Genomic DNA, 4,952 nt, shown 5'->3' with positions numbered 1-4,952 from the left:
CCATACCACACATCCACAGGAACACAAGTCTAAGAAAACTAGATGTAAATACATGAATTCTTATAGAAAAGTGCTTCCAGTTAAAAAGGGTAGTCTTAAGGGAATGGCAGGGTAGTGGTAAGGGGTTTTTAGAGAAATCTCCCTGCCAAAAATTCCTACCAAATGCCCTGGCATTATTTCAAATTATTGAGTTTCTGCCTTAGAAACCTTAATGTCTGATTTATAAGTCCTTCCTATAAAATCTTTTCAGGAGTATGAAAACATTCACTGGTTTATACAAAGCTAGGTTTAAAGGCCTATTCAGTGCATCATTTTGCTCACATTGGTCACATATGTACAAGCTAAACAGATTTGTAAGAGGAGAGATAAAATGAATAAACTTATTCCAAAAGTTAGGGAAAAGGACCTCCAAGTATTCAGTCAAATGCAATATTGGAATAGCTGCTTCAGAGTGAATCCTGGAAGATGGAATATATAATCAAAGGTGTTATACCAAATTCCAACTGTCGAAGTAAAACTGACTGCACTATACTGACATGACACACATAGTAGTTCAAGTGGTCAAATTAGAGCAACACAACAAGTTTCTATTCATTACCAGGCAGATGACAAGTCCTGAACTAAATGTTGTGAAAAATAAAAACTTACAAGACATGGTGTTGTCCTTAAGAAGATTTCTATCTCCCTGGTGAAATAAGATTTAAATACAAAACCTAAGTCAAATTAACATAATCTAGCACATAATAAAGGAAAAAAAATTCATCAATCATTCATTTATTCTGCATTTGTTGAATGCCTATGGGACAAGCAATATATGAGCCACTGAGTATAAACAATGAATCACACTTAATCTCTGCCCTCAAGGAACTCACAGTAAGAAGTATTAGTTTCCAAATTGTTTTCCATGGACAGTGAAATTTCTCAAACCACTTTGACAATGGAAGACTTTTTTCCAGAGTCTGAAGAGTATTCTTCAGAGATATGCCAGAAATGTTGGTTTCAATCCAGAAATGGTAAAAAAATTTAAGTAAGGAAAAATTTCTAGGTTATACTTTGCGAAATCTTTATGGATTTTAACCAAAGCACTGGATGATGGATAGACCTTGGACTGGTAGGTAGATTTAACGCAAGGAGAGCTCAAAATATGTGCAAGGTACACGGTAGATGATACTTAAAATACCTAAAAATGGTAGACGATACTTAAAATGACTGGACCACTCTTCCTTTTCTGGTAAGCGGCCTGAAGTGACCTCTAAAAATGGTTCGCTATTCACTTGACCCAGAAAACCCCCAAAAATCATGCAAGTCGAGAGGTTCAAATCTTCGCGTTCACTTTAAGAACACTCGTGGGGCCTCCCTGGTGGCGCAAGTGGTTGAGAGTCCGCCTGCCGATGCAGGGGATACGGGTTCGTGCCCCGGTCTGGGAGGATCCCATATGCCGCGGAGCGGCTGGGCCCGTGAGCCATGGCCGCTGAGCCTGCGCGTCCGGAGCCTGCGCGTCCGGAGCCTGTGCTCCGCAACGGGGGAGGCCACAACAGTGAGAGGCCCGCATACCGCAAAAAAAAAAAAAAAAAAAAAAAAAAAAAAAGAACACTCGTGAAACTGCCCAGGCCATTAAGGGTATGCATATCCGAAAAGCCGTCAAGCATCTGAAGGATGTCACATTAATGTCATTTTAAAGAAGCAATGTGTGCCATTCTGTCGTTACAATGGTGGAGTTGGTAGGTGTGTCCAGGCCAAACAGTGGGGCTGGACACAGGGTTGGTGGCCCAAAAAGAGTGCTGAATTTTTACTGCAGAGAGTAACGTTGAACTTAAGGGCTTAGATGTAGATTCTCTGGTAACTGAGCATATCCAGGCGAACAAAGCCCCCAAAATGTGGCACAGGACTTACAGAGCTCATGGTCAGATCAACCCATACCTGAGCTCTCCCTGCCACATTGAGATGATCCTTACTGAAAGAGAACAGATTGTTCCTAAACCAGAAGAGGAGGTTGCCCAGCAGAAAAAGATATCCCAGAAGAAACTGAAGAAACAAAGATTTATGGCCTGGGAATAAATGTTTCAAAAAATAAATGCAAATAAAAGTAAAAAAAAAAAAAAAAAAAAGACTGGATCATCACAGGTCCTCAGGCAGAGTAGTGAGAAATAAAATTTGATAGGTGAATTGAGACCAAGAGTGGAGGATCTAAAAACCCGAACTGAAAACTTCATTCTTTATTAAGAAGGTGACATGGAAAAAGCCCTATTTTTAGGAAGCAACCTAGCCATGATAGTTCAGCGTAACCTGCACGTAAAGAAAAAAGTCTGGAATAAACTCAGAAGATAAAAGGACCTAAACTCTCCCTGAAGAATGGATCAACATGACTGTAATGACAAAAGTTCAAAAAATGATACTTTATGTAAGAAAACATGCTAAAATTAGATAGAAATAAGGCAAAAGATGTAGAAAATTTTAATTTGCTTTTCAACAGCAGAACCAGTCTGGGGCACTGGAAAGGAGACCATCAATCATAAGGGCCAGAAAGCATTGGACTTTAACCTTTGAGGTCCATTGAAGGCAACATGATATAGCTACAAAACTTCTTGAGCTATACACTTGTGCTGACTGGGTTCAACCGCATTGCTGTCATTTACTGCTGTTTTATTCCTATCTAAAATATTTCTTTTGGCTATATACAATCTCTTACATTCAAGAAGGTTCTACAATGCATGAGCTTTAAGAAATTTTATATCTTCATTTTTTATACTTTATTTAGTCTTTCAACAAATATTTTCTAAGTATTGATTATATATCAAGGACTGAGCGAGGCACTGGAGATTCAGCAATGAACAAGACAGACATGACCACTGTCCCGGTGGAGCTCACATTAACTAAGCAAAAACTTTTTTTATTAATGTACAGAAAACTAAGAATACATCCCTTGCACCATTTTCATAGAACAGCTTACCATGGCAGATCTACTGTCTTCCATGGTGTGATGCGTAGATGTCAGAAACGAGAAGGATGCATTAATTTACTGTAGATAATAACTAGACTTTTAAAAGAAAGTATGAAATCATTGATCTATAGTAAAACCAGCAACTGACTTTTCTTGCTATTCAGAGGACGTGATAATCATCACTAGCACTTAGAAACAGAATGCCAGAGTTGGAAAGGTCCAGAAAGATCAAATCATTCTACTTTGCATTTTTACTGATACAGGAACTAAATCCAAAAGAGCATAAATGATTTGTCTAAGGCTCCATAGCTATTCAGAAACAGAGAAGGAACCAGAATCAAGATGCCCTTTACATCAGCCCAATGCTCTTTCCAATACACTAGAAAGGACACCATTTGTTAAAACAGTGAGAAAGTTGGAGATTTTAGAGCAGACCTGTGATATTTATCTGCATTATCCTTCCACTTGGAGAATTACACCTCCCATTTCATTGTCTTCTAATTCAGCTCACATGATTTGGCTGAGGCTCATCCAGACTCTCCAGCCTTCCAAGTCACAGGGAGGTCACATTACACAGGACTTGCCAATAAGAATGCTTCATCTTCTCTAGACACACTAATGGGTTCAAGGACGCGTACATGCCCCAAGCTAGGTCAAGTGATGTCTTCCTTAGGATTTCTGCCCGATTATCGGGAAAGGTATTTCCCTTCCTCTAGAACCATAAACCATATGGATTCCAAAAGTCTGGAACTCTTGGAGCAATGTTCTCTGCCACAGGGATAGAGCCTGCTAGGAAAAAAGCAAGTAAAGCAGAACCAAGAGATGAAAGGATCAAGCAAGAAATGTCACTAGTAAGTCATCTGGATCCAGCCTGGCCTGAAACAAGACCTCCCCCAGACTTTTCTGTAAAATGAGCCAATCAATTCCATTTCTTAATCTAGTTTAAATTTTTTCACTTACTTTTTAAAAAAGGCCCCCAAAATACATGTACTAAACGTCTACTTTCAGAATACACCAAGTGCTATGATCTCCAACTTGAAATGTCTTTGTAGCACTATAAAAAAGCCCATAAATTTGATGGCTAAACCAAGAGTTTCTAAGATGCCTAACAGGAAGTGTTAAGGATGATTTATTAGTAGTTACTTTTTTCTCATTAATAATTTTTATATTTATTATATGTTGAAAAGATCACAGTTTGGATATATCGGTTTAAACAAAATACTTTATTAAAATTATTTTATTATTTCCTTTTTACTTACTTTAATGTGGCTTCGAAAAAGGTTAAATTACATATATGGTTTAATTAGATTTACATTGGACACTGGTAATGCATAGGTGCATACACTATGCCACAACTACGGTGAACTGCCCCTCACCCAAAGGCTCCCAGATTTCTCCCTTGCAGTGTTCTGAGTCTGCAATCCTCTGTGTAAAATGGACAGGTCCTGTCTCCCCAGTCTGACCCCATTTCCTATTTCTCCATTTTTTTAAGTGGGTATACCATAATTCTTTTATTTTCAAGTTTAAATTTTCATCAAAATTAGATTTGGATGTAATTTACAGAGTCACACAATTCTTTGAGACTTATTACGAAAAAACAGCATTCTCCTATACTCCTCCCACCTCATCTCTTTCTCAAAAGCAACCATTCTCAATTATTTTAGCTGTTTCTTTTGTCGCTTGCCTCCATATATCTAAATAACATGCTTCTATTTCCTAGTTCTTGAATTTTCAGGTTTAGGTATTTATTATCTATAGAAGATGAGAAATTTTGGAGGAAGGCAGCATGCTATGGTGGGTAAGATCATAGCTTTGGAAACATACAGGCTTAGGTTACATGTCAAATACTGGTTCTGCCAGTTATGGTCTGTGTGACCTTAGGCATGTTGCTCAATCTCTCTGTTTCTCCTCTCGTGAGGCCTAAATAAGATCATGTATATGGAGTGCCTTGCACAATGCCCACCACATGTGTAAGCACTAAATACATAGTAACTATTAATGTTGACACTAC

At 38.2% G+C, this 4,952-nt stretch overlaps 1 pseudogene; it reads left to right on the top strand.

Moving 5' to 3' along the window:
- The first annotated feature begins 1,256 nt into the window (after nt 1–1,256).
- Nucleotides 1,257–2,058, top strand: LOC132485558 (large ribosomal subunit protein uL22-like; annotated as a pseudogene).
- Nucleotides 2,059–4,952: the final 2,894 nt, after the last annotated feature.

Source organism: Mesoplodon densirostris, chromosome 3, assembly GCF_025265405.1.
Source record: "Mesoplodon densirostris isolate mMesDen1 chromosome 3, mMesDen1 primary haplotype, whole genome shotgun sequence".
NCBI classification, from domain to species: Eukaryota; Metazoa; Chordata; class Mammalia; order Artiodactyla; family Ziphiidae; genus Mesoplodon; species Mesoplodon densirostris.
The sequence above is the reverse complement of the archived record's forward strand: the minus strand, read 5'-3'. Positions and strand labels throughout refer to the sequence as shown.